Source organism: Choloepus didactylus (assembly GCF_015220235.1).
Source record: "Choloepus didactylus isolate mChoDid1 chromosome 26 unlocalized genomic scaffold, mChoDid1.pri SUPER_26_unloc6, whole genome shotgun sequence".
Lineage (NCBI taxonomy): Eukaryota > Metazoa > Chordata > Mammalia > Pilosa > Megalonychidae > Choloepus > Choloepus didactylus.
Genome location: NW_023637619.1, coordinates 37,653 through 55,197, shown reverse-complemented (window position 1 = coordinate 55,197; position 17,545 = coordinate 37,653). Strand labels below are relative to the sequence as shown.

The 17,545-nt window shown below is 40.7% G+C and overlaps 1 pseudogene; it reads right to left on the bottom strand.

Annotated features, from left to right (window-relative positions):
* Nucleotides 1–6,096: 6,096 nt before the first annotated feature.
* LOC119525806 lies at nucleotides 6,097–14,884 on the bottom strand (annotated as a pseudogene).
* Between the last annotated feature and the right edge of the window lie 2,661 nt (nucleotides 14,885–17,545).

Sequence of the window (17,545 nt, the reverse complement as noted above, 5' to 3'; positions counted from 1 at the left end):
CACTGTCTTGATTACTAGCATTATAATAAGTGATGAAATCAGATGGTAGCCTCCTTGCACTGGTTAGGACTTTGAGTTTGTTGTAGAATTGCAGTGATGGGAGGGAGCATATTTACCTAATTTGTCATCTTGGATAAAAGATATGCAATATTTCAACATAAAATATAATGGTCATCTGAAGTTTCTTGTAAATATCTTACCATGTGTGGAAGTTTCATAATGTACTTAACATTTTTGTTATTCCTGTTTGTTGAAAATTGTCAAGCAATTTTTCTGCATGTATTTAGATTATCTTGTCTTTTTCTCTTTTTGTTCTGTTGATATTCTGAATAATGTTGATTGATTCTAATATATTGAAACTGTCTTGCATTCCGGTGTAAACCATTATTTATGTGATGTTTTATCCTTTCTGGATTATATATTCTAGAATTTTGTTGAGGTTGTTGAACTGTTGTTTTCTTTCTTCATTATGGTTTTGTCTGCTTTAGGTGTCAGAATACTATTGACCTTATCAAGCAATTCAGGAATGTTTCTGACTCTTCTGGGAAGTGATTAGTAGAATTGCCCTAAAAAATGTCCTGTGCTCCACCTGTCCGTTCATTCCTTTCTTATAACTCATGGCAAACACTGACATTTTTTTGTTTCCATATTTTTGCTTCTACCAGAATGTCCTATAGTATGTAGCATTTACAGACTGATTTATTTCATTTTGCAATTTGCCTTCTTTACTCCATGTCTTTTCATGGTTTGGGTGCTAGCTTGCTGAAGTTGCTGAATGGTATATACCAGGAATGGTTTGGCTGTTACAATGGGGGTTTATTAGTTCACAAATTAAGTTCTAAAGCCATGAAAATGTCCAAATTAAGGCATTGATATATAGATACCTTCTCTGAGGAAAGGCTGATGAATCCAGGGTTCCTCTGCCACATGGAAAGGTGCATGGCAACATCTGCTGGTCCTTCTTCTGGGTTCTTGTTTCAAAATGGCTTTCATCAAAATGTATCTTGGTTTCTGTCTCTCTTAGCTTTTCTCAGCTCTGAGCTCTCTCCCAAATATCTCTTCCTTTTATCCTCACATAAAGGACTCCAGCAAGGGAAACAAGACCCACCTTTAAAGAGTAAGTCACATCTCCATGGAAACAACCTAATCAAATTTCCCAGCCACAATAGGTCTGCTCCAAAACTGGATCAAGAGAATGTGGTTTTTATGGGATAAATAATACATTCAAATCAGCACATTCCAGTTTCTGGACCCCAAAATCATGTTCTTTCTGTACACAAAATACCTTCATTCTATCACATCACAAAAGCCTAAATCTTTTCAGTAACAATATTAAGTACCAAGTCTTATCAAAATCAGTTACAGGTATTGTTTGTCCTAAGGCAAAAATTTCCCTCTGGCTGTGAAACTTATAACATATTATCTTCTTCCAATATACAAAAGAGGGACAGTCATAGGATAAAGATTCCCATTGCTGTAGGGAGAAATTTGAATGAAAACAGGAATCATAGGACTAAACAGTTCTGAAAACCTGCAGGGCACATGCCATTAGATTTCAAATTCTGAGAGTCATTTCTCAAAAGATGTTTTACCCTTGGGGCTTGAGAGAGTGGGAGTCCCACCATTTTCAAATGATTGCATTGTAGCCTTTTCTCTCCAAATGCTGGGCTGAGGGTCCAAACATATCCAATTATTGGGGAGACCACCTTGTTCTCAGCTCCACCTTCCTGAAGCAGTGAGGTGGCACTGGACTCTCTGCTATCTCTTAGGCATAGACTCTCCCCTCTCCAGAAGGTTGGGTGGTGGTCAGGCTCTCCCCAACCCCAAGGGGATGTGCCTCCTTGAATTCCAGGGCAAATTCATCCTGTCCACATGCATGGCTGGGTCTGATTTCCTGGCTGTGGTTTCTTGACTTCAGACCTTAACTACCATGGTTCTGCCTTTGAAGTCATCTTTCCTTCAATTTGTTCCTTTTATGTCCCTTTTAGTCCAGATTGGCAGTGGTTCTGTTTATACAGAAATCATAAAAAAATTGTTTGCTTGGCATGCAGTGTACAGATGTCAAAACCATCAAACAGTAGGAATTTACACAAATCCTTCCGCAAACACCATCTCAAATTGTACCTTGCACTGATATGGCTGACTGATTCTTCCATGTTAGGTTAAATCCTAAACTGGGACACTAGCCTCTGGAAGATCACTTTCTCAAAGACCAGAATTTTCAAGACCATCAAATTTTGGATTCTTTGTACCCAAGATTTCAGTTCTCAGCTTATCCCTTTCTTCCAGCATTTTACCAAATGCTGTAAGGAGAAGCCAGGATGTATTTTCCATATTTAACTTGGAGAATTCTTCAGCTAAGTATCCAGGCTCATCAGTTTCAATTCTGCCTTACACCTAATGCTGGGGCTCAATTTTTTTTGTAGTGGACATGGGTTTAATTGGGACTTACTGACAGGCTTTATGGTTGTGGCCAGCTGTGGAAAGTGAACAGCATGAAAAAGCAGCATGATGGGGGGGTGCTTATAAAGGTTTGTGACAATGGACTTTCTCATGAGATTTGGTTACATCAGGATCTTGTCAGATTTGTTTATATAAAGGTCTCATGAGACTTATTTACTACAAGTGCTTAGGGGAGGGAAGTGTTAATGCTTTCCTCCCAGGGGAAGGAGCCTGTTTTCTGGTCATGTAGGCAGCTGTTTGCATCTCATAATGGAGGAGGGGTTGGGGCCCTGGGTCCTCACAATCCATTCCCATGTAGCAGACTACATTGACCATAGGACAGACATTGCAGGATAAGAGACAATAGACTCTATGGGTCACCCCATTCAGAAATATCAACTCCACAAGAGATGCTTCTAACAACTGATAAAATCTGTGGTTTTCAGTCTTATTTTCCTATATGTTGAATTCTGCTGGGCCAGCAGGTTGTTCCACATGGTCCAATTCACAAGAGTTACAGAACAGGAATCAATTTTGCCAAATTCTCTACCACTTTAAAACAAGGGTCACCTTCCTTCCAGTGTACAGTAATACATCCATCATTTCTCTCTAGGTCCTCACATGAAGTATCTGTCATCCATATTTCTACCAACAGACTCTACAAAACAATCTAGACATTTTCTATCAAGCTTCTCATAATTCTTTCAGAATTTTCCCCTTACCCAATTTTAAAGCTGTTTCAGCATTTTTGGTATTTGCAAATGGCAGCACCCCACTCCTGATATTAAGTTATATTAGAGTTCTCTAGGGAAACAGAACCAACAGGAGACATCTGTAAATATGAGATTTTTAAAAAATGTCTCATGTAAGTGTGGAGATGCACGAGTCCAAATTCCACAGGGCAGGATGCAAGCTGGCAGCTCTGATGAAGGTCTTTGATGAGCTCCCCAGAAGAGGCTGGCTCTCTGAAGAAGAAATAAAAGTTCTCTCTTCTACCTTAGGAGTCTTCAACTGATTGGATTAAATTCAACTGATTGGGTTCTCTTGTTGTGGAAGACACTCCCTTAGTTGAGTGTAGATGTAATCAGCCACAGATGCAATCTGCAATTTATTAAACTAATAATTTAATAAATCAGACTTCTGGCTCATTAACCAACCACAAAAATATCCTTGATGTAACCATTTGTCTGGAACTTGTGTGACAAGACACCTGGGCACCATCACCTGGTCAAGTTGACACAGGAACCCAACCATCACATACTTGTTGCTTCTATGTTCTCTGTAAGGTGATTGTGACAGAACCTCATGCTCTAAGGAGGTGGGCTGGAACAACATAGGAGCCCAACTATAGCTGTCTGCATGAGGTCAACCCAACAGCCCAAGATTGCCTTTCTCCAGACTTCCCTTGGGTGGAAGAAAAAATTCCCATGTAGTTTATGGCATGGTTTGGGCTTTCTGTGAAATAAGTCAAAAATGAATCCTTGTCTACAGAAGAGCCCAGGCTGAGCAGCTCCAGCTGGTATAGAGACAATTTTCAAAAGTACACAGGGAAGCCTTAAAGGACTACAGGAACAGTAGATCACAAAAAACTAGACTAGCATCTTTCCAGCTATGTCAAATTTCATCTTTCTGAGAGACACGAATGTGTGACCTTGCCTGTGTGGAAAGGTTGCTTTAGACATTGGCATCATTGATGGAGGAAACTAGTGGATGAAGGGAATTTTCCCTGCCTGGCTTTTGAAATTTCCTAAGATTTATGACATATTTTTTCCAATTCATCCATTTGGAAGGGGAATGTCTAATCAATTCCCATCCAACCAAGGCATTTTAGAAAATGTTGACTTGTTTTATAGTTACACAATTCTATTTATGGGGAGAAATGTTGCCACAAGTTAGATCATTCCCAGAGTCTCATCCAAGATCCACATGATTCATTGGATGCGAAAAGGGACTTCTGATCTGCTAATATTTAGTTGAGATTTTCTACTTAATGTAGATGCTGTAATGGGTTGAAGTGTGGGGATTTATTACAGTGGAGTAAATGTATTTTGCATGTGGTAAGACATAAATTTGGTGGGGGCAGATTATATGCATCAAAAAATATCTCCAGAGAAATATGTCTACCTGAACCTCTTCATGCATCATTATTTGTAATTGGTTCTTGCTGATGTAATTAACTTAAAATTCTAATCTCAATTCAATATCAGTTTTCCTTATAAGAGAAAGGAGGGGAGACACAGACACAGAGTAGAGACACAGGGAAGAAGACCACATGGCAATGAGGCAGGGATTGGAGAGATGCTGCCACAAGCCAAGATCTCCAGGAGCTACCCACAGCTGGAAGAGTCAAGGAGATCTCTCGTAGACCAGTAGGGAAGTTTGAACCTTCCAATAACATGGATTTTTAGTTCTAACTTTCAGAAAAATTGAAACAATTCTCTTGTTATAAGCCACCTAGTTTTGGGAAGGGTTGCAATTTTAGAAATGCATTCACAGCACAGGACCCTCACTCAAGGAATCAACAATGGGAACTCTAACCTCTGTACCATGGACTTACTCCCACATCCCACAACAATGAATGTAACCAGTTCACCTAAAGCCATTCTCACATAACTCAGAACACCATTAGTACAAAATATCACACATGTTGAGCTGTAAAGCAACCTTTTATGAAATGTGGTTAAACCATTTAGAATGGTTTATGAAGAACCTGGAGCAGCAGCTGTTATAGGTTTGTGTTGGATACTGATGCAACTTGAATTTATGCATGCAGAATTGGGTTATTTTATGTGAACAAGCTGAGGAGTTGGGCAATAATGTGCCATTACACACATCTCCAGATGGGACTGACTAGGTGTAGGGGGTGTTAGAGCAGGGAGCCCCACCCTGGACAAAATAGGCAGAGACACTCCCAACATGAAAGTTCTCTTATTGCTGATGGTGATGCTGATCTGGGCCTGAAATTAGTATCCTAGTCTTATAGACAACAAGAGGTCCTGGAAAATAGCACTGCACAAGGCAGAGCAAGGTGCTATTTGTGGCTCAGAAGATGAGGGAAGATTTTGAGTGGGGGCATTTTTGCTGGCTTTGATTGTAAACTGGTTTTGAACATGTACTAATGGGAAGGGAATCCTGGACAAATAGACATCTATGGACAAATGCATGGATGGTGAAGTGCATGAATGGTGACAGTGCATTTGTGGGGACAGTATTTGGGACCAAAGAGGTAAGATAATGGTACAGCTGGTCAATCTTTTTAGTTAGAGCTGTGGTGCAAGGCAGGGGTAGTCACATTTGAGGAGGACTGGATTAAGAAAATATTGGGGGCAGTGTTAAGTCTCAGGGCTCTCTGAGAAGTCAGCCAGAGGAGGGTGTGTTTCCCAGAGTGCAAGATGAGTGCCTATGAAGAAGTACTTCTGGTTCTGCTGACACATTTATTATATTTCCACATCATGTGATACCATGCTGGGGCAAGTGCACCACATCCATGCAATTCCAACAAATCAACCAACCCAGCAAAGCCACACCAACTAGGCCAACTATCACAGCTGGGGATGATTTTGCTAAAGTGTGACAGCCTAGTCATACTTCTATAAACATAGTCATAGTCCTCATAAAATGGTCATGAGGCAGCACAAGATAGAAGAACGACATTTAATGTCTACTAAAGGGGAAGTTTCCCTAGCACTGTCTTGATCTCCTTGTTCCTCAGTGTGTAGATGGGTGGGTTTAGTGTGAGACTTATGGTTGTGTACAGCACTCCAGCCAGTTTGCTTCTCTCAGGGCTGTAGCTGATTACAGGTCTGATGTAGGCACAGAACACAGCTGAGTAGTAGAGACCATGATGAGGCGGGAGAAGCAGGTGGAGAAGGCTGTCTGCTTTCCCTCAGCTGAGCAGATGCATAGAATGCTGGCAATTATGTAGCTGTAGGACACAAGTGTGAGTAGGAAGTTGAAGCATCCATGGAAGGCATCAGCCAAGATGGTCATGATATTGTTCATATGGTTGGGACTGCAGGAGAGCAGCAACAGTGGAGGGATCTCACAGAAGAAGTGAGTGATGACATTGGGGCCACAGAAGGACATCTGTGCTGTCAGAGCAATGTGGATGGAGGAAGCCAGGGCACAGATCACACAGACTCCCATGGTCAGCACCAGGCAGGGTCTCGGGCTCATCAGGGTCCCATAATAGAGTGGCTGGCAGATGGCCACATAATGGTCATAGGCCATGACTGTGAGCAGTGACAGCTCAGAAGATGCAGACGAGGTGAGTAAGAAGAGCTGGGCCATGCATCCCTGGAAGGAGATGGTGTTTTTCTCCAAGGCCAGATCTACCAGCATCTTGGGCAGTGTTGCTGACGGTGCAGGAATGAGATGCAGACACAAAGTTAAGAATTAAGGGAGCAGGAGACACACTGCATCTTGTGCTAAGTGGATGCTAATGCACCTGTACTCCAGCTATTTATTTGTTTCAGAAGACAAGAGAGTATATGTTAAGTGTCCTAAGGCACACAGAGCCCACCAGGTACCTATATTTACATCCTGTTGCATATCAGAAGGAACAATCTAGGTTTAGAACAATGGTAAATGTCACCATAGTCACAAGACACATATCTTTACAAGGTGTGCCTGCATAGCCTTCCATGCAGGCCTATGGCTTAGCATTCTAAGCCACCACCCCAGATACATCTCAGGCAACATGGAAGACTCAGTTTCCCACCTGTCCCCCTTTTTGTTTCTTCAATGCAGACAGGATGGACCAAGCAGCTTCTTTCTGCTTTAGGTCTGAGAGGGTTTTTCTCATGCATCTGAGGACTAAACAAAGACAAAGCAAAATTATTAAGATCAGGAGAATACTACCTAAAAACCCACCACCAAGAGATTTAACCCATATAAGGGGATTTAATCATTCAAGGCCTTTAGCAATGCCTTGCATAGTTTCAGTTTCAGTTTCTGTAAGAGAATCTAAGTTAGCACTTTGTATATCACTTACTATTTCCTGCAGTTTTAGAATATCCAATGTAAGATTATTATAGTGTCCAAGTAAATGTTTTTTAACTTTACTCCAATTAAAAAGCATGTGATTATATTCATGAGTGGTCACACAAAACGTGAATGTATTCCAGTCACATTTTAACTTAAATTGATACTGTAGATTCTCAACTTCTCCTAGAAGAGCATTTTCTAGGTCTACAAGGTGAGCATTAACTTCCTTGTCAATTTGTAATTGCTTGCCCCAAGGCTTTCTTGCATTCTTGTGCCATTTTTGGACAAATTTGGTGGTCTGAATGGATTGATGTAAGGCTGTTTCTGAAACAGCAGCAGTTGTGGTGATGGCTAGTATACCTATAATAAAAGCTATTAATAATCTAAGAAATCTTTTTGTTCTTTTATATACCTTTTCTAAAATTTGCAATAACATATGCATATCAGGTGATGACTCCCAAAGTCTATGCTGTGAAACAGGGAGCCATAGACCCTTTCATCATCTAAGAACTACAACAGTGATGTTGCTATAATTTATGGTGTTATTTAAACAAGTATATAATGAGCAACTCCAATTGTCCAGACAGTTAATTTCTTTAGTAGCAGTGTTAATAGTTAAGTTTCCTACCTAGAACACATAGGGGTCTCTGACACAGGCTTGTATTCCAAAAGTATCTAATATTGTGAAATTTAAAGTATAATTAGTCTTGTCTGTATAATTTCCATTCCATCAGGAAATATTATGTAAACTAATAGGAAGCCTCCAAAGTGTATCTTGAACATAATGTTTTAAAGTAGGTCTTGGTGGAGACCAAACAAAACCATGCCAAATAATTGGATATTTAGCCTGAGCATAGAGAGAATTATTAAGTGCAGAATGGTTGTAGCTATGCACTCCCCATCTTAATTTTTTATGATCTGAGCAATTTGCACTGGTGCAATTCTGAACTGAATACCCCTTAGGGGACCAGTCAGTTACAATTCCATAGGAACCATTCTGCACCAACACTCCACTACTTGCTCTACAATTACTCCAATGTACCCTCTACATTTCTGGCAACCAATACTGTGGGATGTGGCAAATAGGCCACTGGGGGGCATGGTCAGTAATGATAATATTTTCATTATAAGCAAAACTATATCCAGATATTAAAAATAAAGAGGATTTTGAAATATTGTCATGTTTAGGTATGATTGATAACCATGCCTGCCAAGTTGACTTTAAGCACCAAACAGCTTATCCCATACATAAGGGCAAGTGTGAAAAAGCCAATGGTTGTGAATAATGTTTCCTTCTTCCTCAGGAAACTGAGGAAGTCACTCATCTATTGGAGGAGGCAACCAAGAACCATTGCTAAAATACACAGTAGGTAAGGAGTGATCCCACTCTACTGGTTGCTGCAATGGACGATTAGGAATGTAAGCCCAATAAGTGTAATTTCCTGAATGAGCACATGCTGGAGATATACTCACAGCAACAGTGATAAGAGGCAACATTGCTGTAGTCAGGTTAGGACATTTTACTGGCAGCATGGCTTGCTGGATTTGTTTTTTCTGCATCCTGACACAGCTTTTTTATCTGACCCCAAGTTGGATGTCGGGCTTCCCTAGTTCAGGGTGTTGGGCTGATCACTGTCATCTTCAGTGTCAGACCCTGGAACTGCATCACTGGTGGCTCAACATTGCACAGGAATTTTCTTTTCTTTGCTGGGTCCATGGTGCAGCTTCAGTCACCAGGCTGGTATCCAAAGTGGTGCTCTTCTGTCACCTGGGGAAACACAAGCATAACCTCGTCCCCATGTTAGCAATTCTCCCATTGTCCATTCATTTGTCAGCATGTCCTTCCACCATGTAAGAGGTGCTTTATGGAAATAATGTTTCAGTCCTGTCTTTTCAGCTGGAAAATGTCATTCTGTGGCAGTGCTACCCAGTTTTTCATAAAAATTTAGAAAATTTAAAGTAAATAAAGCTTTTGATAATCGTTTATGGGGAGTTCCATCATCTCCCCCTTTTTGTTTTGTTAACATAGTTTTTAAAGTATGATGGGCACATTCAACAGTAGCTTGTACTTGGGGATTATAAGGAATACCAGTGGTATGATGAATGCCCCAATTTGTAGCAAAAGTAGCAAAATTTGCAGAGGTATAGGCTGGGCTATTATTGGTTTTTCAAGCATGGGGCAAGCCCATAGAGGCAAAACAGGCAAAAAGTTGAGTACGAACATGTCAAAATGTTTCACCAGTTTGTGATGTGGCCCAAAGAAAGCCAGAGTATGTGTCAATGTTGACATTAACAGTGGCTAAGCAGCCAAAGGAAGGGATATGAGTAACATCCATTTGCCATAAATTGTTGGGGGCCAGACCACAAGGGTTCTGCAAAGGTGGAGCAGTAAGGAGATGACAATTAGGACAAGAAACAATATTTTTACCTTGTGTTCTAGTAAGGGGAAATTGAGTCATGAGTTCTTGCACATTATGATGAGTAAATGAGTGAGAATGAGCAGCTTCTGAAATAACAGGCAGTAATAATTTATCTGCAGTGGCATTGCCAGCTGCTAAAGGGCCTGGGAGGTTGGTATGGGAATGAATATGGGTAATATAAAAAGGAGCTACATGAGCATGAATAGCTGATTGTAGCTCAAGAAAAAGGTTAAATAAACAAGGAGGCAACTGCTGCTTAATGGATGCTGTTTCAATTTTACTAGCTACATGAACAACATAGGCAGAATCAGATAAAATATTAACAGCCTCAGAAAAATCTGTTAAGATGGCTATTACAGCAGCCAGTTCAGCTTGCTGGGCAGAGAAGTGAGGAAGATCTAAAACTTTGGACTTAGGGCCAGTATAGGCAGCTCGACCTTCAGATGACCCATCAGTAAAAGCAATGGGAGCATTGATTAAAGGCTCACAAGAAGTATACTTAGGCAGTATGCATTGTGTATGTCAGATGAACTGGAAAATGTAATTTTTTGGGTAATGATTATCCAGCTGGCTAACATAATCAGCTAGGGCAATTTGCCAAGCTAGATGTTGCAAAACAACTGAGAGTTCTTTAGCAGTTACAGGGAGCACAATCAAACAAAGGTCAAAACCATTGAGTTGTTTTGCCTTTTTTCTGGCTTGAGCAACTAAGTAGCTAAGAGATCTACATAAGGGGAAATGGATTTTACAGAAGAATTGGGTAAGAATAACCATTCTGCAAGCTTATTGTTTTCAAAAGCAAACCTGTGGGGGATTTGGGAATAGAAAAGATAAGTAGAGAGAAAGGTTGTGTAGGATCAACACGGGACACTTGAGCTTGTTGAATTTTAGCTTCCACTAGTTGTAATTCCTTTTCTGCAGCTGAAGTTAAAGATCTAGAGCTGTTTAATTTAGAATGCCCACAAAGGAGAGAAAACAGGTTGGAAAACTCATAGTTAGTTATACCTACTTTGGGGCAAAGCCAATTAATATCACCTAGTAGTTTTTGTAAGTCATTTAAGGTAGTGATAGCATCTCTGCAGAGTTGCACCTTTTAGGGTTGAACTGTAAGTCTATGGATACTAGAACCCAAATACAGCACAGGCAAAGTGTGTTGCACTTTATCAGTAGCAAAATGCAAACCCACAGCCTGTAAAGTCTTCTGAACTGCATAGAACAAAGCTTCTACTTCAGTCTCCTGAGATGCAGAGCACAAAATATCACCCATATAATGGATTATATAAGCTTTAGGAAAATTTAAATAGACAGGCTGTAAGGCATGGTTGACATAATATTGACATATTGTAGGACTATTTAGCATACCTTGTGGTAAAACCTTCCACTGATATCATTTAGAAGGGGTTTTATTGTTAAGGGACAAAATAGTAAAAGCAAATTTTTCCTTATCTTGATCAGCTAAAGGGATGGAAAAGAAACAGTCTTTAATATCAATGACCACTAAACCCAGTTTTCAGGAATCATGCTACGATTGGGGAGCCCAGGTTGTAAAGGTCCCATGGGCTGATTGACAGCATTAACACCTCTTAGGTGAGTTAACATTCTCCATTTTCCTGATTTGTCCTTTATTGGGAGCACAGGAGAATTCCAAGGACTAAAAGACTCTTCAATATGCTGCAAGGACGGTTGTTCTTGAACCAATTCATGTAAAGCCTCTAATTTTTCTTTTGTATGCAGCCACTGCTCTACCCATACCGGTTTTGTTGTAGTCCGTACTAATGCGACAGGTTGGGGAGGTGAATGAACAGTGGACACCACTAAAAGGGTTTATATCCTAAACCAAATTGATCACATTTTGGTGAGACTTGTATGGGTGAAGGGGTACCTTGCAAATGTATGCCAAGCCCACAGCTAGGGACATACCCCATATTTGCTATCATGTTGTGGCTTTGAATACTGTACACTCCACTAGGAGGAGGAATATGTACAGTAGCACCCCATTGTTCAAGTAGGTCTCTGACCCAAAGATTAAGGGGCAGAGCAGCCACATAAGGTTGTAGAGTGGCCTTCTGTCCCTCAGGGCCAAGGCAAGGCAAAATATGAGCACTTTGCATAAGTCCCTGAGGGGAGCCTAGGCCCACAACAGTAATTCGTGTCTCCTACAATGGCCAATGTTGGGGCCAATGTTGTTGACTAATGATAGAGACATCTGCACCCGTATCTATAAGCCCAGTAAATCTATGCCCATGAATTATAAGAGTACATATTGGACATGGCTCCTGCAGGGCCTCTGTGAGAAAAATTCCTGCCTTGCCTGTGCTACTGAAACTTCCATTTTCCCAATTTTTAGAGGAGGAACCAACAGGTACATAAGGTAATAATAAGAGTTGAGCAAATCTTTCACCTTTATGGGCAGTCTGTGGAATAGAAGAAGACATGACCACCTGAATTTCCCCAGTATAGTTAGAGTCAATGACTCCAGTGTGTACACAAACACCCTTAAGATTGAGAGAACTGTATCCAAGCAAAAGACCCACCGTCCCTTTAGGTAAGGGGCCATAATAGCTTGCGGGGACCTTAACAGGAGGATTATTGGGCAGAAGACATACCTCAGCATTGGCAGTGAGGTCTACTGCTGCACTCCCTGCTGTAGCTGTGGAAAGCTCCAAGACGGAGGGCTTGGAGTTGATTGAGGGACAGCATGCAGATTTTGATGTTGGATTGGGAATGCTTCCTTTCTGTGAGGGGCTGGGAGCCCACCCCAATTGCCATTTCCTGAAAGGGAGTTGCCATCCTTATGAAAAGCAGATCAGCACTGGTTAGCCCAGTGTCTACATTTTTCACATTTTGGGCACATACCAGGCTGCTTCTGTGAAGATTTATTTTTAGAGTGACCGCATTCTTTTCTGGTATGACCCATTTTTCCACAGGAAAAGCATTTTCCTGGGAACTGAAAGACAACTCTCAAATTAGCCATGGCTTGAGCCTTCAGTTCCAATATCTCACCATAAACAAATGTAGCCAGTAAGATCAATTTTACCTTTCAATGGGACAATGGCTCACTGGCAATCCTTATTAGCATTTTCATAAGCCAATAGCTGCAAAATAGTATCAGCAGCCTTCAGATTATTAACCTGTCATTTTACGGCCTCTTGAAGCTGAGCAATAAAATCTGGATAGGACACTTTTGGCCCTTGCAAATCCTTTTGAAAGGATTGTGCAGCTTTATCTTTTACCTCAATTCTTTCCCAAGCTCACAAACAGCAACAGCAAATTTGCTCAATTGCCTGGTCATTATATATGGATTGATTTTCAATGGTGGAATAGCCTCCTTGTCCCAGTAATTGATCAAGACTTATGTTTACATTATTATGCCAGTTATGAGAGGCTTGTTGTTCTGCATGCTCTGCCCACCAAGTCCTAAACTGTAAATATTCCCCAGAGCTAAGAATTGTATGAGCCAATGTGGTCCAATCAATAGGAATTAGATGAGAGCCTTCTGTTAAACCTTGAAGATTACCAAATGTAAAGCGGGAGTGAACTCCATAAGTTTGAACAGATTTCTTCAATTCTTTAAGAATCACAAATGGAACATGTTCATGGGAGAAACTATAAATTCCATGAGGATGATTAGCATCTTGGCCAGGGGGTATCTCTTCATGAACTGTGAGGGGGAAAGTAACAGGACAGCACATGGCCTCCAGATCTCCATGCCACCTGGCTTCTGCCAGACCCTGCTGTATGCCAGAGAGGCAAGCAGGTTTAACTGCCAGGGTACAGCTATGCACAGGAAGAGGCAGCCGAAGATGCAGGGGCCATTCCTCCCAGCAAGGTGCAGAAGGAGGTTTTGGGCATTGACAAGAATAAAAAACTTAAGCAGATTTTACTGGATCTTTTTCACCCTTATCATCATCAGAAAGAGGATTGGGACCAGTGTGGTCATCAGACTCATCTTCTTCCTTGTCATCATCAGTTTTTAAAGGCTCAAGAACAGACTTAAAGACCATGTAGACCAAATAATAATAGGCAAATTAACTCCTTGCATATGTTTTTGTTTCAATTCCTTACCTACCTGCTCCCAGTCATGTAATTCAAGGGAGCCAAGGGTAGGGAACCAAGAGCAATATTTTTCAATAACATGCAGCAATTCCAAGATTTGTGATTTTCCCACCTTAACACCACCATCCCACAGCAGCTGCCACAAGAGGGAAATATAGGGTACATATTTATCATGTCCTTCGACATTACCCATTACCCTGCTTATAATGCTTGGGGTTGTTCTACAGGGCATGCCTACAAAAGATGGCCATTACCTCCACCCAAGTTCCAGCACTGTTATATCTCAGTCATTCCAGTGATTCTTCTGTCAGGAACCAGGTCCAGTTCTTTGAGCCCCACATTGGGTGCCACTTGTTGCTGACAGGGTGGCACAGAAATGAGACACAGATACAAAGATAAGAATTAAGGGAGCAGGGGACCCACTGCATCTTGTGCTAAGTGGATTCTAATGCACCTGTGCTCCAGCTATTTATTTATTTCAGAAGATAAGAGAGTATATGCTAAGTGTCCTAAGGCATGCAGAGCCCACCAGACACCTATGTTTACATCCTGTTGCATATCAGAAGGAACAATCTAGGTTTTGGACAATGGTAAATATTGTCATCATAGTCACAAGACACATATCTTCACAAGATGTGCCTGCATAACTTTCCACGCAGGCCTGTGGCTTTGCATTCTAAGCCACCACCCCAGATATGGCTCAGGCAACATGGAAGACTCAGTTTCCTACAGGGCAGCACAGAGGAAGTGCAGATGATGTCCACGATGGCCAGGTTCAATGGCAAAAAGTACATGAGGCTGTGGAGACCAGAGCTGCAGGTGATGATGGAGATGATCAGAGTGTTGCCCATGAGGGCCATGGCATAGAGGATGAAGAAGCAGATGAACATGGGTAGCCACATTTCTGGGTGCTCTGAGAACCCCTGCAGAATGAACTCTGTCACCAGTGTCTGGTTGGACTTTCCCACATGGCCAGGCATGTCTCTTGGGCCCTACTCCACATGGTCATCAGTGCTGGCCCCTTCTTCTTGAAATTCTGTGGGTCTCTGCAGAGGTAACATGACACTCACTTCAGGCTCATGTTCCCTTGTGTGGCTGTTTTAGAACCCACCCTGCTCCCAGAAAGGGGTGGAGTCAACTGGTTTAATTGATGAAGTCCCATATATTTCCTCAAAATCATGAAACCCAATGCTTTCCTGAAATCCAGTTATTATTCAGTGACTTTTCCTTCATGCTCCCCTTGAAATCTTTGCTATCTTGACTTGTGTTCTGGGAGCCACCAGCCCTCCTCCTAAACTTCCTCTACAGCAAGGCCAAGGAAAACACCCCATGCAGGGTGCTTATTTTCTTTCTCTCTTTCTGTTCCCTCATAGCACTACCATCAGCTGACATGGCCATGGAGACACCACATCCACCTCCTGCTGCCACAGTGAGAACTCACTTCAGTGGATCATCTCTGAACCTCTATGCAGCATGTGACACAACACTGCCACTCAGACCCCTTCCTCAGGATCTGCACTTTTCAGCTATTTTAGGTTTGGGATCTTCTCTTTCCTTCCATTCCATTTGTATGATTCTGCAAAGCTGGTCTTTGAGCATCCTTCCTGATCCTGTGTCCTCTTGGTCCAGAATCCCTCTCTGGTGGCTGATTCTGCCCACACTCTGACAATTTGCAGCTCTATCCTTCCAGGTGATTCCCCCTCTTGAACTCCAGACCTATGAATCCCAAGCACTTCTGTGTCTTACCTGCCTTGATGAGCTCCATGCCCTTCAAACTCAAACTCACCACCATTACCCCTTAACATGTCCCTCTTGTGCCTGTTCCTCACTGCAGATATCTCACCCACTGAGCCCTCGGCCATCCAATCTCAGGTTCAGACTTCTTGGGAGCAGGTCCTCACCTCTCCTGCTCATTGCCATACCTTTAGCTCCTGGCCATGGTAGGCACTGAAGAGACATTTGTTCAATCAGCAAATGATAGTGTTTTACATCTTGCTCACCTCTCATCCAACCTGCACCCAAGGCTTGCAGATAATTTTTCTAAACAACTCTCAGACATGTTCCCATATCTCATTCTCAGCTATTTCCTCACATTAGACTTTTTGGCATCTCCAGGATGTCCAGCTCATGGAACATTAACCAGTCTAGATATATGTTTCTCCCCAAAATGGGTTTCAATATATTTTAAAATATTGAAATCTTTCAGTATGATTATTGGCAAAATAAATTAGAAATCAAGAAGAATATGATAACTAGAATAATCCCAGCTGTGTGGAAACTTAATAATACTTTCTATATAACAGATACATCAAACAAGAATTACCAAATAAAATTTGAAAATATTTTGAATTAAATGATTAAAAATCTACTTCACATGAAAATATGTGGGAAATAGAAAAGCAGTGACTGGTGAGACATTTATAGATTTTAATTGTATTGCAACTGAATATATATTAGAAGAGGAAGTGGAAAAGTTTAATATCATTAATCTAAGTTTCTAATTTAAGAAGCAACAAGCCAAGTCACTTGAATACAAAGTAAATAAATGGCAGGAAATAATAATGGTAAGAGAAGAAACCAATGAAACACAAACTAACAGGAGAGAGAATAAACAAATTTAAAAGAAGCTGGTGATATGAAAAGATAGAAATTTTGATGACAGCCTGGCAGGACTAATTAAGAATATAACAGAGGTAAAAAGTAACTACAATTAACAAGAATAAAAGAGATAATATAGCTACAGATCATACAGGCTTCAAAATAATAGGGGAATATTACGATAATCCTTAAGGCAGTAAATTTGAAAACATTTACGAAATGCATAAACTCTTTGAAAAACACAACTTACCAAAACCTTACAAAAAGAAATAGAAAAAAATCTAAATCTTCTTTATGGGTATAAGAAATTGAATCATTGTAAAAATAATCTTTACTTAGATGGTTAACTGGCATTTTTAGCTAACATCTAATGAAGAAATAACATTAACATTGTTCAAAGGTATAAAAGAGTGGAGGAGAAACTTTTTCCAACTCATTTTATGGGACCAGCGAAAATAAGTAAAACTTGAAAGGTTTAACAAGAAAAGATCATTCAAACAGAGTCCTCTGTTTAAAACTCCAAGAGAAATTCCTAAGAGAAATTTTTAAATAAGTGATACACCACTTTCAGGGATTGGAAGACTGAATGTTATTATGATGTCAATCCTCTTTTTCCTTTCTTTTTTTTTATTAAATTCAGTTTTATTGAAATACATTCACACACCGTACAATCATCCATGATATACAATCCACTGTCCACAGTATGATAACATAGTTATGCATTCATCACCACAATCTATCTCTGAACATTTTCCTTACATCAGAAAGAACCAGAACAAGAATAAAAAATCAAAGTGAGAAAAGAACACCCAAATCATCCCCCCCATTTATCCCCATTTTCCTACTCATCCATACACTAGATAAAGGGGGTGTGATCCATAAGGTCTTCACAATCACACTGTCACCCCTTGTAATCTACATTATTATATAATTGTCTTCAGGAGTCCAGACTGCTGGGTTGGAGTTTGGTAGTTTCAGATATTTACTTCTAGCTATTCCAATACATTAAAGCCTAAGAGGTGTTATCTATATAGTGCATAAGA